At 38.9% G+C, this 21,375-nt stretch overlaps 1 long non-coding RNA gene across 1 annotated transcript; it reads left to right on the top strand.

The window, feature by feature from the left end:
* Positions 1 to 468: 468 nt before the first annotated feature.
* LOC129640368 (uncharacterized) lies at positions 469 to 9,467 on the top strand. Its single transcript, XR_008708764.1, has 3 exons — positions 469 to 705; positions 1,838 to 1,926; positions 9,140 to 9,467. It is a non-coding gene; the product is annotated as an uncharacterized LOC129640368 (long non-coding RNA).
* The last annotated feature ends 11,908 nt before the right edge of the window (positions 9,468 to 21,375 follow it).

The following is a 21,375-nucleotide window of genomic DNA, read 5'->3' on the forward strand; positions in this document are numbered from 1 at the left end:
GGCTAAAGTGGTCACTTTATTTAGGCTCACTCATTCAGTTGTGCTGTGGGGAGGGAGGAACACTGCAAACAAATACACTGGCATGTGCTGGGAGTGCTCCAGTATCTGGGCCACACTGTGTTTGCCTCCCAGTCATGGCGTGTGTGCATTCCCAATCTACACTGCTTAGGCTTCAGGTTGCTCTGTAGGGGAACTGTCTAAAGTGGGCCCTGGGTTGTGTGCACTTCCCAGGTCTAAGCCAGGTTCAGGTTATGTGCACTTCCCAGGTCTAAGCCAGGTTCAGATTCTTGGGCATTCCACAAAGGTACAGACTCAGTTGGCCCTGTGTTTTGTGCCCTTCCCAGGTCTGACCATCTCAGGTGACCAGATGCTTGGAGAGTGCACTGTCCCCGATGTGTGGTACGTCTTATCACCTCCCCGTTCTTAGCCACTCCATTTCCTGTGTTTGCAGTGAAAGTGCCATTTCAAGTGTGCCATGTATCTCCTCTGGGGAGCTGATTTCAAGCTGCAACCCTTCTGGTGCATGTCAACAATCCAGGATCCCAGGAAGATTGGTTAGCAACTGGGAGTCTGCTCACAGTTTGGTGGAGGATATGTCTCTGGGGCTGAGATTGCCCCTTGTGTTCCAGCTCTGGCTGTTACCACCTGCCTCACTGCTTCTGACAAGGAGATGGGCCGGTTCTGCAGCTGGATAGCTCTCTTCTGGTATGTGCTCAATCCTTTGTTCTGTGAGCAGACCAGGCTCTGCCTTAGGTTAGAGCTTTTCACTGGAAAGTTCTCTCTCTCTCTCTCTTTTTCTTTTCTCTCTCTCTGATTAACCCACAGTTTGAATTGCTATCTCACGTTAGCTCCCTCAGATTGTTCTCAGGGCATTCAGGCCCAGTCCTTACCCTAAGCATGCAACCAGCACCTCCCTGTTCAGCCCCTGCTCGCTGGTGGCCAACACAAGCATCTGGGCTACTTCTCCACCGAGAGTTGTGGTTAGGCGAGTATTCTGTAGTTTTTTGGTTTTTTTTTTTTTTTTTTTTTTCCCCTCCCGCTTATGTTGCCCTCTGAGATTACAAAACTCCCCACAGACCCGCTGGAGAGAGGGTTTCTTGATGTTTGGAAACCTCTCCTCTTTCACAACTCCCTCCCTAGGACAGGTCTCCATCCCTAACTCTTTTGTATCTCTTTTTGTCTTTTATATTTTGTCTTGCTGCTGCTGCAGCTAAGTTGCTTCAGTCCTGTCTGACTCTGTGCTACCCCATAGATGACAGCCCACCAGGCTCCTCCATCCCTGGGATTCTCCAGGCAAGGACACTGGAGTGGGTTGCCATTTCCTTCTCCAATGCATGAAAGTGAAAATTGAAAGTGAAGTCGCTCAGTCGTGTCTGATTCTTAGCGACCCCATGGACTGCAGCCCATCAGGCTCCTCCATCCATGGGATTTTCCAGGCAAGAGTACTGGAGTGGGGTGCCATTGCCTTCTCCATATTTTGTCCTACCTCCTTTAAAAGAGAATGGGCTGCCTTTCTGGGTGCATGGTGTCCTCTGCCAGCGTTCAGAAGTTGTTTTGTGGAATTTGCTCAGCATTTAAATAATCTTTTGATGAATTTGTGGGCAATAAAGTGGTCCCCCTGTCCTATTCCTCCACCATCTCAGGGTAGCCCCACTCAACAATATTTTTAAATGTTATAAATATACTTGAGTGACTTATTTTTATTCTCAATATTCATTGCCACATGAGAGTATGCAGGAAAATTCTAATATTTTCAGCAGGATTTGTAATCACACTTTTAAAATACTAACCTTTTGTACTTCATTTTGTTTTCATTTCTCTCACACATTTTGCCTAGGCAATGACCTCCATATCCATGGTTTCATCTACCAGTTGTGCAGTGATGAATGTCTTCTGACAAGCTTTTTTCCTGAGCTCCAGATTCATGTATGTCTAACTCTTACCACACTTTGTCACTTTGCTCAATTTTCAGTCTAGGAGGGTGGGTTAATTATCTGCACAGTTCCATTCAGTCTCTCAGTCATGTCTAACTCTTTGTGACCCCATGGACTGGAGCATGCCAGACTTTCCTGTCCACCACCAACTCCTGGAGCTTGTTTAAACTCATGTCCATTGAGTTGGTGATGCCATCCAGTCATCTCATTCTCTGACAGAGGCTACTCCTCCATGTGTCATGAAGCCTCCAGTATCTGCTGCACCCTAGTAGCTGTTGCCCAAGTGGGTGAGTGTTCTTTTGTCCTTAATCTTCTTTGTGTCAAAGATCAGGTCATTGAAAACTCTGAGCACAGGTCAGATATTTAGCAGATTTTCTGACAGGTTATGAAGGGAATTCCTTGATATGTTTTCACCACTGCTTTTCCCCCCTGTTCTTCAGCTCCTCTCCATCTCTTCCACCACTTACAACGTATTGGGCAGGTCATCTTCATTCCATTTCTGAAAGTTGTGTTTGAATCTGTTTACCGAAGATTGGGACTCAAACCTACATGTCATGGATTGTGCTATGCTTAGTCAATCAGCTGTATCCTACCGGGACTTGAGCCAGGCCAAAACCCATGGTGCCTGGTTTCAGGACCTAATGAAGCCCACTTTCTTGATGTCTCATTGCAAAAATAATTCAATGAGAGACACAGCAATAAGTAAGAGGTAGATTTGTTTGGATTCCGAGAAATGCACACTCCAAGGGTTTGGGCCATCACAGAGGCTGAGTGTGGCAGCCATGGAATGTGGCATGGTTAGTTTTTTATGGGCTGGGTGATTTTATATGCTAATTGGAGATCCCACAGAGACTGGGCCAGACCTGCCTTTGAGTATTTGAGTGTCTCCGGCAGAGGTACGGCTCAGCAGTGGCCTGCTACAGGGGCAGGGGCTCTGAGTGAAGCAGACCTGGGTGTGGCATAAACCCCCATGGAGGAGGTAGCCATTAACCCCACATAGAGCTGCCAGAACTTGCACGAGACTGGAGAAACAGACTCTTGGAGGGTACAAACAAAATCTTGTGTGCACCACGACTGAAGAGAAAGCAGCAGTGACCCCACAAGAGACTGACCTAGATTTCCCTGTGAGTGTCCAGGATTCTCCAGCAGAGGTGTGGGTTGGCAGTGGCCTGTTTCAGGGTCGAGGGAACTCAGTGGGGTAGTGTATGCACGGGGCCTTTTGAATGAGAGCACCATTATCTTCATTTCCTCCACCATATTTGGGTCTCAGGTCAAACAACAGGGAGGGAACTCAGCCATGCCCATTAACAGAAAATTAGATTAAAGATTCACTGAGATTGGCCCCACCCATAAGAACAAGATCCAATTTTCCCCACAGTTAGTCTTTCCCATCAAGAAGGTTCCATAAGCCTCTTATCTTTATCCTTCAGAGGGCAGACAGAATGAAAACCACAATCACAGGAAACTAATCAAACTGATCACATGGGCTACAGATCAGATCAGATCAGATCAGTAGCTCAGTCCTGTCCTACTCTTTGCGACCCCATGAATCACAGCACGCCAGGCCTCCCTGTCCATCACCAACTCCCAGAGTTCACCCAGACTCACGTCCATCGAGTCAGTGATGCCATCCAGCCATCAAATCCTCTGTCGTCCCCTTCTCCTCCTGCCCCCAATCCCTCCCAGCATCAGAGTTTTTTCCAATGAGTCAGCTCTTCGCATGAGGTGGCCAAAGTACTGGAGTGTCAGCTTTAGCATCATTCCTTCCAAAGAAATCCCAGGGCTGATCTCCTTCAGAATGGACAGGCTGGATCTCCTTGCAGTCCAAGGGACTCTCAAGAGTCTTCTCCAACACCACAGTTCAAAAGCATCAATTCTTCGGCACTCAGCCTTCTTCACAGTCCAACTCTCACATCCATATATGACCACAGGAAACACCATAGCCTTGACTAGACGAAACTTTGTTGGCAAAGTAATGTCTCTGCTTTTGAATATGCTCTCTAGGTTGATCATAAGTTTCCTTCCAAGGAGTAAGTGTCTTTTAATTTCATGCCTGCAGTCACCATCTGCAGTGATTTTGGAGCCCAGAAAAATAAAGTCTGACACTGTTTCCACTGTTTCCCCATCTATTTCCCATGAAGTGGTGGGACCGGATGCCATGATCTTAGTTGTCTGAATGTTGAGCTTTAAGCCAACATTTTCACTCTCCACTTTCACTTTCATCAAGAGGCTCTTGAGTTCCTCTTCACTTTCTGCCATAAGGGTGGTGTCATCTGCATATCTGAGATTATTGATATTTCTCCCGGCAATCTTGATTCCAGTTTGTGTTTCTTCCAGTCCAGTGCTTCTCATGATGCACTCTGCATATAAGTTAAATAAACAGGGGGACAATATACAGCCTTGACATACTCCTTTTCCTATTTGGAACCACTCTGTTGTTCCATGTCCAGTTCTAAGTGTTGCTTCCTGACCTGCATACAAATTTCTCAAGAGGCAGATCAGGTGGTCTGGTATTCCCATCTCTTTCAGAAATTTCCACAGTTTATTGTGATCCACACAGTCAAAGGCTTTGGCATAGTCAATAAAGCAGAAATAGGTGCTTTTCTGGAACTCTCTTGCTTTTTCCATTATGAAGCGGATGTTGGCAATTTGATTTCTGGTTCCTCTACCTTTTCTAAAACCAGCTTGAACATCAGGAAGTTCACAGTTAACAATTGCTGAAGCCTGACTTGGAAAATTTTGAGCATTACTTTACTAGCGTGTGAGATGAGTGCAATTGTGTGGTAGTTTGAGCATTCTTTGGCATTGCCTTTCTTTGGGATTGGAATGAAAACTGACTTTTTCCAGTCCTGTGGCCACTGCTGAGTTTTCCAAATTTGCTGACATATTGAGTGCAGCACTTTCACAGCATCATCTTTCTGGATTTGGAATAGCTCAGCTGGAATTCCATCACCTCCACTAGCTTTGTTCATAGTGATGCTTTCTAAGGCCCACTTGACTTCACATTCCAGGATGTCTGGATCTAGGTCAGTGATCACACAATCGTGATTATCTGGGTCGTGAAGATCTTTTTTGTACAGTTCTTCTGTGTATTCTTGCCATCTCTTCTTAATATCTTCTGCTTCTTTTAGGTCCATACCATTTCTGTCCTTTTTCGAGCTCATCTTTGCATGAAATGTTCCTTTGGTATCTCTTATTTTCTTGAAGAGATTCCTAGTCTTTCCCATTCTGTTGTTTTCCTCTATTTCTTTGCATTGGTCACTGAAGAAGGCTTTCTTATCTCTTCTTGCTATTCTTTGGAACTCTGCATTCAGATGTTTATATCTTTCCTTTTCTCCTTTGCTTTTCGCTTCTCTTCTTTTCACAGCTATTTGTAAGGCTTCCCCAGACAGTCATTTTGCTTTTTTGCATTTCTTTTCTATGGAATGGTCTTGATCCCTGTCTCCTGTACAATGTCATGAACTTCATTCCATAGTTCATAAGGCACTCTATCTATCAGATCTAGGCCCTTAAATCTATTTCTCACTTCCACTGTATAACCATAAGGGATTTGATTTAGGTCATACCTGAATGGTCTAGTGGTTTTCCCTACTTTCTTCAATTTAAGTCTGAATTTGGCAATAAGGAGTTCATGGTCTGAGCCACAGTCAGCTCCTGGTCTTGTTTTTGCTGACTGTATAGAGCTTCTCCATCTTTGGCTGCAAAGAATATAATCAATCTGATTTTGGTGTTGAACATCTGGTGATGTCCATGAATAGAGTATTCTCTTGTGTTGTTGGAAGAGGGTGTTTGTTGTGACCAGTGCATTTTCGTAGCAAAACTCTATTAGTTTTTGCCCTGCTTCATTCTGTACTCCAAGGCCAAATTTTCCTGTTATTCCCTGTGTTTCCTGACTTCCTACTTTTGCATTCCAGTCCCCTATAATGAAAAGGACATCTTTTTTGGGTGTTAGTTCTAAAAGGTCTTGTAGGTCTTCATAGATCCGTTCAACTTCAGCTTCTTCAGCATTACTGGTTGGGGCATAGACTTGCGTTATTGTGATATTGAATGGTTTGCCTTGGAAATGAACAGAGATCATTCTGTAGTTTTTGAGGTTGCATCCAAGTACTGCATTTTGGACTCTTTTCTTGACCATGATGGCCACTCCATGTCTTCTGAGTGATTCCTGACCACAGTAGTAGATATAATGGTCATCTGAGTTAAATTCACCCATTCCAGTCTATTTCATTTCACTGATTACTAGAATGTCAACATTCAGTCTTGCCATCTCTTGTTTGACCAATTCCAATTTGCCTTGATTCATGGACCTGACATTCCAGGTTCCTATGCAATATTGCTCTTTACAGCATCGGACCTTGCTTCTCTCTCCGGTCACATCCACAGCTGGGTATTCTTTTTTATTTGGCTCCATCCCTTCATTCTTTCTGGAGTTATTTCCCCACTGATCTCCAGTAGCATATTGGGCACCTACTGACCTAGGGAGTCCATCTTTCAGTATCCTATCATTTTGCCTTTTCATACTGTTCATGGGGTTCTCAAGGCAAGAATACTGAAGTGGTTTGCCATTCCCTTCTCCAGTGGACCACATTCTGTCAAATCTCTCCACCATGACCTGCCCGTCTTGGGTTGCCCCACGGGCAAGGCTTAGTTTCATTGAGTTAGACAAGGCTGTGGTCCCAGTGTGATTAATTTGACTAGTTTTCTGTGAGTATGGTTTCAGTGTGTTTGCCCTCTGATGCCCTCTTGCAACACCTACCGTCTTACTTGGGTTTCTCTTACCTTGGGCGTGGGGTGTCTCTTCTCGGCTGTTCCAGCAAAGCGCAGCCATTGCTCCTTACCTTGGACGAGGGGTATCTCCTCACCACCACCCTTCCTGACCTTCAGCATGGGATGGCTCCTCTAGGCCCTCCTGAGCCTTGTCTAACTCAATGAAGCTATGAATCATACCATTTAGGGCCACCCAAGATGGACAGGTCATTGTGGAGAGTTCTGACAAAACGTGGTCCACTGGAGAAGGGACCACTTCAGTATTCTTGCCTTCAGAACCCCATGAACAGTATGAAAAGGCAAAATCATCTTCACACCCACCAGAAAAACAAAGGATGGGAGAAGAGCATTTCCTGCCTCAGAAACAGAATGAGTATCAAAAAAGTGAAAAGATATTCATTATACACTTCAGTATCAAGCATTTCAACCACTATTTTGTTAGCATACTTTTAAAATCATTCATTTATTCATTTATACATTCGTTCATCTATTCATATTTATTGAGTAGCTAGGGGGAATACAAAGTAGCTAGATGCAAAGAAGGGCTTAACATGCTTTCTGTTCTCATTTCTTTGACCATTTGTAGACTTCTGCAATGTAAGGGCAAGCTGTAGTTTATTCAGCATTTTTCTACGTTTAATAAAACATTTTCCTTTAAAATATATTTTAGAATTTTTTTTAATACTTCACAAAATATACAGCAACGTTTAGAAGAATTTCTATTTTGTTCCAGCAAGCAAATCCTGGTTTTACTACTGAAATTCCCTACTTTGGCAATTTTGCTAATATGTAATGACATTTACTTAAATATAATTTTCTAAAGGGCATATGCTCAGTTGCATCAGCAAAATTCTATTTTTTTTTTCCTTCTCTGCAAATCTCTGTACCTTTCTTTGGATGTTGCTTGCATATGAAAATTCCACTGAAAATCAAGGGAAGAGAGATAAGAGGAATGAAATTGAGGGCTACTAAGTGTACTTAACACTGTAATAGTTATTCTAGATTGATAGATAAGTAGCCTTCAGTTCAGGAAAAAGATATACCTCCAGAGCTAATGTTATGACCACTACGTTCTTGTTTGTGTGAGGGATGAGGAAAGAGACTTCTTAAGAAAGAACCCTTCTCCCTGAAAACAAAGCCTTGAGAACTGAACCATGAGCTCTAAAAGAATTGCCCACTTTGAAGAAAGAAGAGGATTTTGAGTGAAGCATGGCACCTGCACTCAGATTGTTCTACAGCACAGTTCCCACAAATTCATGCCCAGTTATCACAGAGAGTGGGCTATAAAAAGTGAATCAATTCTAAAGGACTTGCTTTACTCAGATCATTATAGGAGGTGAGAACATATGCTATAGTCAACACTGAGGGAAGCACAAGTGGGAGCTAAGTGTAGAGTACTCTTTTGTGGTGACTGCCCTTGGAGGAAAGGGGTAGGTGCATTAGCCTGAGTAGGGAGCTAAACCAGAGAAGTAGGTTATACTGCAGTGACTGTAGTTGTAGCACTGGAGGGCAACCATAAAAGACAGAAAGAAAATGGGTAGTGATAATTGGTAGATAAGAAGATTATTTTATTAATACACATGATATAACCTCTGATAACTCAGATTTAGCTGAGAGGAACCTTTAAAACCTAGAGCTTTCACAAAAGATGGAGATGAGGACCAGAATAGACATTGTTACTCTTACTAGGTCTTGCAAAAAAAAAAATATAATAATAATAATAATGACTTTTTCTGTTTCTTATAAAAGGTATGCTAATAGTCATGTAGATATTTAAGTTAATTTGTAGAGACCAAATTTTTATTATGGATAAGCAATATTAATAGATTTACTGACTCATTTTAACCACAAACTTAAATTTCAAAAAATGTAAAACAAGACACACACACACAAATAATTGTGTACACTGGAACAACTTCAGCGTTGTCTGTAAGTGAAAACTCAAAAGTTTTAAGAACTTAGGTGGAATTGTTATGCTTTTTTATTACAATGGCCTGAGTGGCTCAGATGGTAAAGAATCCACTTCCAATACAGGAGAACTCAGTATGATCCCTGGATAAGGAAGATCCCCTGGATAAGGGAATGGCAACTCACCCCAGGTATTTGCCTGGAGAATTCCATGGACAGAGGAGCCTGGTGGGCTACAGTCTATGGAGTCACAAAGAGTTGGACATGACTAACACTTTCGCTATGTTTATAAGTGAATATGTGTTAACCAATATCAATTTTTTCTTATTGTAATTAGAAATCTTGTAGCTGTTTGTGATATTAAAGAGACAAAAAAAAAATCACATTTTTCTGACTTTTACCTTAAAACAGAAAGCCCTTTTTATTTGCTTTAGTTGTAAAGAAGACCATAGATGATACACAATAAGCTGGATTGATTTCTCTTTCATTGTACACCACTTCAGGATATCTAATTGTGTTTATTTATCTAGGTAAAATTCTCTGAAACAACCCAAAACAAGAGAGAAGAAAAAGAAATCAAAGAGGACACTAATAGATGGAGAAATATACCATGTTCATGGATTGGAAGAATCAATATAGTGAAAATGAGTATACTACCCAAAGCAATTTATAGATTCAATGCAATCCCCAACAAGCTACCAACGGTATTCTTCACAGAGCTAGAACAAATAATTTCACAATTTGTATGGAAAAACAAAAAACCTCGAATAGCCAAAGTGATCTTGAGAAAGAAGAATGGAACTGGAGGAATCAACCTACCTGACTTCAGGCTCTACTACAAAGCCACAGCTATCAAGACAGTATGGTACTGGCACAAAGACAGAAATATAGATCAATGGAACAAAATAGAAAGCCCAGAGATAAATCCACACACCTGTGGACACCTTATTTTTGACAAAGGAGGCAAGAATATACAATGGATTAAAGACAATCTCTTTAACAAGTGGTGCTGGGAAATCTGGTCAACCACTTGTAAAAGAATGAAACTAGAACACTTTCTAACACCATACACAAAAATAAACTCAAAATGGATTAAAGATCTCAACGTAAGACCAGAAACTATAAAACTCCTAGAGGAGAACATAGGCAAAACACTCTCCGGCATACATCACAGCAGGATCCTCTATGACCCACCTCCCAGAATATTGGAAATAAAAGCAAAAATAAACAAATGGGACCTAATTAAACTTAAAAGCTTCTGCACATTAAAGGAAAATATTAGCAAGGTGAAAAGGCAGCCTTCAGAATGGGAGAAAATAATAGCAAATGAAGCAACTGACAAACAACTAATCTCAAAAATATACAAGCAACTCCTACAGCTCAACTCCAGAAAAATAAATGACCCAATCAAAAAATGGGCCAAAGAACTAAATAGACATTTCTCCAAAGAAGACATACAGATGGCTAACAAACACATGAAAAGATGCTCAACATCACTCATTATCAGAGAAATGCAAATCAAAACCACTATGAGATACCATTTCACACCAGTCAGAATGGCTGTGATCCAAAAGTCCACAAGCAACAAATGCTGGAGAGGGTGTGGAGAAAAGGGAACCCTCTTACACTGTTGGTGGGAATGCAAACTAGTACAGCCACTATGGAGAAGTGTGGAGATTCCTTAAAAAACTGAAAATAGAACTGCCTTATGATCCAGAAATCCCACTGCTGGGCATACACACTGAGGAAACCAGAAGGGAAAGAGACATGTGTACCCCAATGTTCATCACAGCACTGTTTATAATAGCCAGGACATGGAAGCAACCTAGATGTCCATCGGCAGATGAATGGATAAGAAAGCTGTGGTACATATACACAATGGAGTACTACTCAGACATTAAAAATAACACATTTGAGTCAGTTCTACTGAGGTGGATGAAACTGGAGCCTATTATACAGAGTGAAGTAAGCCAGAAAGAAAAACACCAATACAGTATACTAACGCATATATAAGGAATTTAGAAAGATGGTAACAATAACCCTGTGTACGAGACAGCAAAAGAGACACTGATGTATAGAACAGTCTTATGGACTCTGTGGGAGAGGGAGAGGGTGGGAAGATTTGGGAGAATGGCATTGAAACATGTGTAATATCATGTATGAAAAGAGTTGCCAGTCTAGGTTCAATGCACGATACTGGATTCTTGGGGCTGGTGCACTGGGACGACCCAGAGGGATGATGTGGGGAGGGAGGAGCCAGGAGGGTTCAGGATGGGGAGCACATGTATACCTGAGGCAGATTCGTTTTGATGTTTGGCAAAACTAATACAGTGTTTCAGGTTTAAAAATAAAATAAAATTAAAAAAAAAAAAAAGAAGCAAACAAAATACACCCAGAAACAGAAACAGAAAAAAAATAGCAAAAAAAAAAAAAAAAAAAAAAAACCTTTCATCAGTTCTCTGCTAAGTGGTTATCTTCTCTTCACAAATCACCAAAAGCTGTTCTATGTTCGTCCGCTAGGGATTTTATCCTAGGCAATCGTGCTTAACCCCTCTTTTTCTTTACAGTTGGTGTCAGCTCTTCTTGATCTCTCTATTACCATGCCTTCTTTAAAACTTCTTGCCATCACTTGCTTCTAGGATGTTGCTCTCTTGTTTTTATATTTCTCAGTCTGTTGTATTCTTAATGTCTGCTAGCCCCTTTATTTCTTCTGCTCTCTAATTCTGGATGCCCTTCAGGGTTTAATCTTTGATCTTTTAACACTTTAGAGATTTCATCCCTCAAAAAGGTTTAAACTACCACCTGACAATCAAAATCTAAACTTTGGTCTTGATTGTTGACTCTTGTTCCAAATAGCTGGCCCAAACTTTGTAGCTCTTTAAAATTGCATATTTATTTGCATCACAATAATTTGTGTTTTGAATGATATTTTTTACCACCTCCCAGAATATTGGAAATAAAAGCAAAAATAAACAAATAGGACCTCATTAAAATTTAAAAAATACTTCTGCACAACAAGGGAAACTATAAGCAAGGTGAAAAGACAGCATTCAGAATAGGGGAAAATAATACTAAATGAGGCAACTGACAAAGAATTAATTTAAAAAATATACAAGCAACTCCTGCAGCTCAATTCCAGAAAAATAAACGACTGAATCAAAAAAATGGGCCAAAGACCTAAACAGACATTTCTCCAAAGAAGATATACAGATAGCTAACAAACACATGAAAAGATGCTCAACATCACTCATTACAGATAAATGCAAATCAAAACCACACTGAGGTACCATTTTATGCCAGTCAGAATGGATGCTATCCAATAGTCTACAAGCAATAAATGCTGGAGAGGGTGTGGAGAAAAGGGAACCCTCTTAAACTGTTGGTGGGAATGCAAACTAGTACAGCCACTATGGAGAACAGTGTGGAGATGCCTTAAAAAACTGGAATTAGAATTTCCATACGACCCAGCAATCCCACTGCTGGGTATACACACCGAGGAAACCAGAACTGAAAGAGATAGGTGTACCCCAATGTTCATAGCAGCATTGTTTATAATAGACAGGACATGGAAGCAGCCTAGATGTCCATCAGCAGATGAATGGATAAGAAAGCTGTGGTACATATACACAATGGAGTATTACTCAGCCATTAAAAAGAATACATTTGAATCAGTTCTAATGAGGTGGATGAAACTGGAGCCTATTATACAGAGTGAAGTAAGCCAGAAAGAAAAACACCAATACAGTATACTAATGCATATATATGGAATTTAGAAAGATGGTAATGATAACCCTGTATGTGAGACAGCAAAAGAGACACAGATGTATAGAACAGTCTTTTGGACTCTGTGGGAGAGGGTGAGGGTGGGATGATTTGGAAGAATGGCACTGAAACATGCATAATATCATATGTGAAACAAGTCACCAGTCCAGGTTTGATGCATGATACAGGATGCTCGGGACTGGTGCACTGGGATGATCCAGAGTGATGGTATGGGGAGGGAGGTGGGAGGGGGGTTTCACACTGGGGAACACGTGTACACCAGTGGTGGATTCATGTCATTGTATGGCAAAACCAATACAATATTATAAAGTAATTAGCCTCCAATTAAAATAAATAAATTTATATTTAAAAAAAATAATGATTTTTGTACCTTTTCTTAAGCAAGCCTATATTTTAAAAGATGATGATCATCTCAAGGGCAGAGATAGTTTTCCATTTCTTTTGCATCTTCCTAAATCTCCTAATAAAGTGCTCTGAATATAATGAGCATTTAGTACTAGTGTTGAAAAGAAGTCAAGTTGTTTGAGTCAGTTTCACTTTATTTCTGAATTTCAACTACTTGCTTAGCAATGGCAATATAGAAATAGATGACATAATTTTTCCTGGAACTCAAAGTTTTGAGGATGGTGAGACAGATATGTAAACAAGTTCAATCAACTTGTTGAGAGGCATAATAGAAGTACAAGTTTTAGAGGTAGCTCAGGGAAAGTAGTGAATGACTATGAGGAAGTGGTTGAGACTCAAGTACTTTCAGAGAGTTTAATAGCTAAAGAAATTAAAATATTCATTTGTTAGGTAGTAGGATGATAAAGAAATCCAGACAAAAGGCCTGGATAATACATTTCTGAATAATTGAGAATTGCCTGTAATATATTTTTGACATGAAGTAGTACTGGAGACTAATAGAAAAGTTCCCCCTCTCAAAGCCAACTTGAAATGTATTATGGTCTTTGGGAAGTGATTTTTTTTTTCCCCTTGCAAATGTATTTCAGCTGAGACTCATTGACCATAATAAACTGACGTGAACATTTTAAACGGATGATATAAATTAATTTTCTCAATAATTTTTATTCTAAGGAGTTCATCTGAGTATATCAAAAATATTAATAATCATTTTGTGCCAGAAGTCAGATTTTCTAATATTACAGTCTAATGTAAACCTCTTGGCAAATGCAGTACTCTTTAAGTTTTAGGAAAATGGACTGAAAACTAACTCCCATAACTACAGCACTCCTCGAAGTTTTACCTTAAATGGAAATGTGGGGCTTACTGAAGTCTTGTGCATTTTGGTTCTTGTTTCAATTGGCAAAAAAAAAAAAAATATATATATATATATATTATATGGGTATGTTTATCATTTTTAGTAAATCTTATATAAACACACAAGAAGAAAATTTTAGCTATGAAACTGAAGCTTGGCTTGATCCTTTAAAAGCAAAGAGACTTTTTTTTTAATTATTATTTCTGCCTGAAAAAAATACTTTAACAATTTTAAGGTTGCTGGGCTTAAAAATGGCAGCTATGCCTTTAGGCATGTAATTGCTGCTTGGGGATAATTGTGCAAATAAAATTTCTGTGCTAATCTGAAAGTCTTGGCTGCCATCTGTTGGCTCTTTAAGAAATCTGTAAACTGCCTTCTAATGATAAAGGTAAAATAAACCTTCAAGAGAACTGAATGGACTTCTAGGAGTTATCCAGGGCACTACCTAGAGTCTCCTTTCCAATCACATACATGTTTAAGTTATTAAAAAGAAGAACTACCACAAGTACAGTTTTATGTGTGTAGGGAATTTCTGCATATTCAGAATGTTGTTGATGGTCCTGGCATCCATTTTAAAGCAAGAAAAAGTTCTAGCAAATAAACAATAGAAAAAATATAAATATATTATTTTTTCAAAAATTTCATTGCTCTAAAATACATATACAAAATCTATGAACATATGTGTACAAACTAACCATTCATACTAACAGACAATTCATACTTTTAAAAATCTATCTATTGTTGCAGAAGGAGTGAGAATAAAACAAAGGAAAACAACGGGCCTTTTGTACTTGGCATATTAAGTGAAGGGCATGAATGCTCGCTTCACAAATTGGTCTTTGTGCTCATGTCCTTCTCTTCTTATACTCTGCTTGCTTGTATTTTTACCATGAACAAGATAAGAACATTTGCTTTGTGTGTTGTGGGGACACTGAATATGCTCCAGAGAAAACGAGAGGTCAGAGAGCCAACAGCAAGGTGCATTTCTGATGGCGTCATCATTCCCTCCTGGGGTTCTGTATTTGAAACACTAACAAGATGCCCTTACCCCACTTTTGCTATTCCTCCCCCAGCTCACCTCTTTTCAACGCTGTGATTTATAATTAAAGACATGCTTTGCCTTTCTAGTCCTTTCCCTTTTCTGAAACTTTCCTCTCAACAAGTAAATTGCTTAAGTAAAAATTTTTCCTATCAACATCTCTCAGGAATAAAAATACTATAGAAACCCTATATAAATTGGAAAATCTGAACTACCTCCAATAAATGTGTAAATGTAACTAGAAAAATGCACGATCTTCCACATCATTATCCCTGTTTTAAAGCCACTGAGTAAAATGAAACCGTCTGTAAGCAAATGGCTTTCAGAGCAGACATACTGTCCCTCCTACTGTACTGTTCTAAGAATCTTTCACATAATAGTTTAGAAAATATTCTAGCAATTCACAGCTGTAAACTTTCCCTGTGTTTGTGGTGTGATTGTACTAAGAAAATATGATGATAAAATATTCACATGCAGGTAAACCAATTGGTAGACAAAAATTTTGTTCAGAATTGCACTGTCATATTTTATTTCTATTTCTATTTTACCCTTAAAGGAAGAAAGAAAAAAAAATAGCAATGCTCTGTATACTTGAATGACAACAACTGTTTCTACACTGCAAGATATATAAGTTGAATAATTTTATCCCATAAACCAGTATTTCCTTCACTTATATATATATACATATATATATATATACATATATATATACATATATATATATGCCTTTATTTTTATGTATAATGGGATGTTCCTAGTGACGCAGCTGGTAAAGAATCCACCTGCACTGTGGTAGATCTGGGTTCAATTCCTGGGTTGGAAAGATCCCCTGGAGAAGGGAACAGCTACCCACTCCAATATTCTGACCCGGAGAAGTTCATGGACTGTATAGTCTATGGTTTCACAAAGAGTAGGACGCAACTGACCCACTTTCATTTTCATTTTCACTTTCAATTTTATCCCATAACCAAAACAGCAGCAACTTTGTGGTACGAGGGAAATATGAAAATATCAAAACGGGTGATTAGAAATCTTTGAATAAGAGTGGGTTAAAAGTGATGATATTTTAAAACTATGAATTTGAGTAATATGTTTGAATAAGTTTCTGAAGCAGAAACTTGGAGGAAAAATGAAGTCTTACCTATCCTTAGAATATTTTAATTAGGGTCTGATGATAGAACTGCAGAGAATGGCTAAGAATGCTACTGGACGAATGATGAAATGTGCTAGGCAAATGACTCAACTTAATCTCAGAATCATTAATATTACACTGTGTACTATATCCACAACCTGGAAGAGAACCAGAAATCCCAAAGTCATTTGTTCAAAGGATTTATAACTATGTAAGACAATTGGAACAGTGAGAAATATGTTTTTCTGTAAAGAGGATAAAACATCTATGATAAAAATAATTTTCCTGTGCTATTTTGCTTAAAGTAATAATAGACTTCATAAGATTCAGAAGTAAAATAAGTATATAATCATATCTTCATCAATAATTTCAAGTGCTTCATTGAAAATTCAAGAAAATACCTCCTGAACCAAAAAAGGGTCTTTTTTGTTTTTGATTTTTTTTTTTTGTCTGATAGAATATTCAAGTAAAGGAAGTTACACTATTTCAGAAAATAAAATAATGGATACTCTGTTTTAACTCATTAAATAAAAACAATAATTTTATTCTTTCCTTAGTTCTATCCCTGAGCATTTCTTTTGTGTATGTACTCATACTTTCATATGTTTATTGAGCTTAGGCTATATGTAAAACATACGTGTATGTAAACTCATGTGAAACTGCACCCATGTGGACATATACTCCTTTAGAGACCAATGAAAAACTATATAAAAAGGAATCATTTATTGGGATATTTGCAAAATAACTTATGTCAGTTAAATAATTTTAGTTACAGAAATAATAAATGTTTCTTTTAAAATAAGTCAAACCACAAATTCATGAAGTAAGAAATATGCAAAGTAATTTGTCATTTACCACTCAGATCTCTCTGTCTCCCCTTTCTCTCACACACACATGTATCAGATTTGAGATGTGTATTTGTGTGTATGTGCGTGAGAGAGACAAAGAAAGGAAGTATTTGTTTTGCTACTTTAAGTTTGGCTATTTTCACTTAGTACTTTACCTTGGTTATGTTACTATTTTAGTACATATCAGTACAGTTCAGTCGCTCAGTCGTGTCCGACTCTTTGCGACCCCATGAATCGCAGCACGCCAGGCCTCCCTGTCCATCACCAACTCCTGGAGTTCACTCAGATTCATGTCCATCGAGTCAGTGATGCCATCCAGCCATCTCATCCTCTGTTGTCCCTTTCTTCTCCTGCCCCTAATCCCTCCCAGCATCAGAGTCTTTTCCAATGAGTCAACTATTCGCATGAGGTGGCCAAAGTACTGGAGTTTCAGCTTTAGCATCATTCCTTCCAAAGAAATCCCAGGGCTGATCTCCTTCAGAATGGACTGGTTGGATCTCCTTGCAGTCCAAGGGACTCTCAAGAGTCTTCTCCAACACCACAGCTCAAAAGAATCAATTCTTCGGTGCTCAGCCTTTTTCACAGTCCAACTCTCACATCCATACATGACCACAGGAAAAACCATAGCCTTGACTAGACGGACCTTTGTTGGCAAAGTAATGTCTCTGCTTTTGAATATGCTATCTAGGTTGGTCATAACTTTCCTTCCAAGGAGTAAGCATCTTTTAATTTCATGGCTGCAATCACCATCTGCAGTGATTTTGGAGCCCCCCAAAAAATAAAGTCTGAAACTGTTTCCATTGTTTCCCCATCTATTTCCCATGAAGTAATGGGACCAGATACCATGATCTTCATTTTCTGAATGTTGAGCTTTAAGCCAACTATTTCACTCTCCTCTTTCACTTTCATCAAGAGGCTCTTTAGTTCCTCTTCACTTTCTGCCATAAGGATGGTGTCATCTGCATATCTGAGATTATTGATATTTCTCGTGCCAATCTTGATTCCAGCTTGTGTTTCTTCCAGCCCAGCATTTCTCATGATGTACTCTGCATATAAGTTAAATAAGCAGGGTGACAATATACAGCCTTGACGTACTCCTTTTCCTATTTGGAACCAGTCTGTTGTTCCATGTCCAGTTCTAACTGTTGCTTCCTGACCTGCATACAGATTTCTCAAGAGGCAGGTCAGGTGGTCTGGTATTCCCATCTCTTTCAGAATTTTCCACAGTTTATTGTGATCCACACAGTCAAAGGCTTTGGCATAGTCAATAAAGGAGAGATAGATGTTTTTCTGGAACTCTCTTGCTTTTTTCATGGTCCAGTGGATGTTGGCAATTTGATCTCTGGTTCCACTGCCTTGTCTAAAACCAGCTTGAACATCAGGAAGTTCATGGTTCACATATAGCTGAAGCCTGGCTTGGAAAATTTTGAGTATTACTTTACTAGCATGTGAGATGAATGTAATTGTGCAGTAGTTTGAGCATTCTTTAGTACATATAGATCTACTGAATTATTTCTTGAGTTTGTACATTATACAAATTTATATATAACTTTCCTTCCAAGGAGTAAGCATCTTTTAATTTCATGGCTGCAATCACCATCTGCAGTGTTTTTGGAGCCCAGAAAAATAAAGTCAGCCACTGTTTCCACTGTTTCCCCATCTATTTGCCATGAAGTGTTGGGACCAGTTGCAATGATCTTGGTTTTCTGAATGTTGAGCTTTAAGCCAACTTTTTCACTCTCGTCTTTCATTGTCATCATTGATATGCATTCAGATTGTTCCCATGCTATCCCTATTACAAACGGTGTAAAAAATGCACAAATCTGTATGTATATGTAATTATGCACATGTGTAGGCTTTTCAGTGGAACAGATTCCTAGAAGTATACTTCTGGACCAAAAGGTAGACACAAAAAATTGAAAAGAAATTTTCCATAAAACATAGTCTAATATTAGCATATACAAACAAAAATTAACCTTGGTGACAAAATCTGTAAAAGATTCTTCTTACTTTGTTTGGCTAGTCCTGGAAACCAGAACCTTGTCTGTAATAGAAGTGTTAATCCAGCCTAGGACTCCATATCTACCAAAAACATGCAATTAAAAAAAAAATAATGGTTTTGTTTAATTTGGCTGTTTATATGAATACTATGTAGTCTTTCTTTATCTCTATCAGTAATACTTATGTGGATTTTTTTTTTTTTGAAGACAAAAGCGTTGTTAAACTGGCTTTGACTGTCCCTATGCATATTATATAGTTCTCCACACTAAGTATTTTTTACATTTATTTATTTATTTTAATTGGATAATAATTTCTTTACAATATTGTGATGGTTTTGCCATACATCAACATGAATTGGCCACAGGTATACATGTGTCCCCCCTCCTCCCCCGCATCCTGAACTACCCCCCTTACCTCCCTCCTCACCTGATCCCTTCAGGTTGTCACAGAGCTTTGGGTACAATGCATTATACATCAAACTCCCACTGGTTATCTGTTTTACATATGGTAATATATATGTTTCAATGTTATTCTCTCAAATCATCCCACCCTCTCCTCCCACTGAGTCCAAAAGTCTGTTCTTTATGACAGATGATAAAGAATCTGCCTGCAATGCGGGAGACCTGGGTTTGATCCCTGGGTTGGGAAGATACCCTGGAGAAGGGAACTGCTACTCATTCCAGTATTCTGACCTGGAGAATTACAAGGAGTATACAGTCCATGGGGTCGCCAGGAGTCGGACACGACTGAACAAATTTCACTTTCACAACAATGATCATACAAAGTACTTTTTGAGATGTCAACCATGTGATGAATACAATACCTTCTAATTTGGTTGTGCCTAGGTTCTTTTTCAAGGAACTGACACTTTTTACTGAGTTGCATGCCCTTCTTGTCACATTGGGATTGGTAAGTCCAAGATCTTTAATCTCAGTTTTTACTTATGAATTTGCATAAACCTTACTTTAGGCCACATCTTTATTCAATTACTTCTAATTTATCCAATTACTTCAGAGGTTCTGTTTCCATCAAACATGTTGCGCCAAATACCATTTTTTGTACCATTCACCTAAGAATGTCAATTTTACTTTGGCTGTCTATTTGAGCACTTTGTATTGTGTCTAAGTTCTGTATTTCATCTGTATTTTGGTACCATGGTGATAGGAGTGTAGCAGAATAAGATCCTTCCTGGGATAGGCCATTCCTCATGCCCTCTGCTTTAGCTCCTCGCCTTACTGTTATACCTAGACAACAGCGTCTGATGCACATTTCCTGAGTTGTTTTATAGATGTGAAAACCCCAACCAAATGAAAAAAATTAACTACCTGATGACCAAGAACACTTAGCCTCCAGACCTACTGGATCCTGAGGACTGATAATATTAATTCCTGTGACACTACCCTCTTACCTCACCATCAACCAATCAGAGAATTGTGCATGAGCTGATCACATACCCCACTCCTTCACCTGGCCTTTAAAAATGCTCTCCTGAAACTCATTAGGGAGTTCCAGGTTTTTGAGCACTAGCTGTACTGGACTTCTTGTATGGTGCCTTAAAATAAATTCTGCACTTTCCTTCACCACAGCCTTGTGTCAGTAGATTGGCTTTACTGAGTCGGCCCAGTAACCACACACAAGTTGACCCTGGCACAGTTGGCCCAGATCTGATTTGGTAACATGATGAGTATTTTAAACACTTTTAGGCTGAAAGACTGAGGATATTTATGCTCAATGGGATCTGAATCATGCCACAACATATTCTGTGTATTACCATTAATAAACCTCTGCATGTAGCCATCTACTACTTCACTCTTATCCTCATCCACTCTCTTGGGATATTAACACCACCTCACACTCATTATCCCAAATGCATGAGTACAATATTCTATTTATAATAAACACTGAAATGTTTGTTTAATAAATTAGTGAATTCATCTTACTGACAGATTATTTTACAATGAAATTTGTCAAAGTGCTGAAGTCTGCCATATTGTAATTTTTACTTTGTAGAATTTGGAGAGGTTTGATAAAAAAAAAAAAAAAAGTGTTTGCTCAAATCTTAGTATTCTATAAATCTGCCATATAACCTTGCTTTCCCCCTACATGTATGCAATGTTGGAGGCCATTATAGGCCATTAAGATACCATTAAGAGCACCCGTGTCATTGTTTTGCATTATGCCTTTGGTATGTTCTTAGGGCTTTGTGGTCAGAGAAATGAACTGTTCATATTTTAACACAGTGGTCATAATCATTATTATTAGGTATTAGGCATTAGTCACACTAAATGTTCTATCACTCATTAAAATAGGTGAGAATTATATTCTGTAGAAAATATCAACAACTAAAACATTGACCTTTTCAGTGTTCTAATATAACACATCCATTCTATAAAAATATTCAATTAATAATGGACCATAAATTCTGATAAGCAGAGAGTACTAGTTAGCAAGAAAAAATTTGTCCTCAGTTACTTTAATGGGAACAGAAAATAGCAGGGATGTGATCTCTTTTTATTTCATGTAGTGCCTACAGATTTTTGGACTGCCCCAGGTAGCACTGGAGCTATGAATGCTGCCTGCTGCCAGTGAATAATGATGCTTTGGATTCTGGATTGGTGTATGACATTTCTATTTTCTTTCTTCTGTATCACATCATTCTTTGATTGAAGCTTGTGGATGAAATCAGACATGTACAAATGTTA

The sequence above is a fragment of the Bubalus kerabau genome, chromosome X (genome assembly GCF_029407905.1).
Source record: "Bubalus kerabau isolate K-KA32 ecotype Philippines breed swamp buffalo chromosome X, PCC_UOA_SB_1v2, whole genome shotgun sequence".
Classification (NCBI taxonomy): Eukaryota; Metazoa; Chordata; class Mammalia; order Artiodactyla; family Bovidae; genus Bubalus; species Bubalus kerabau.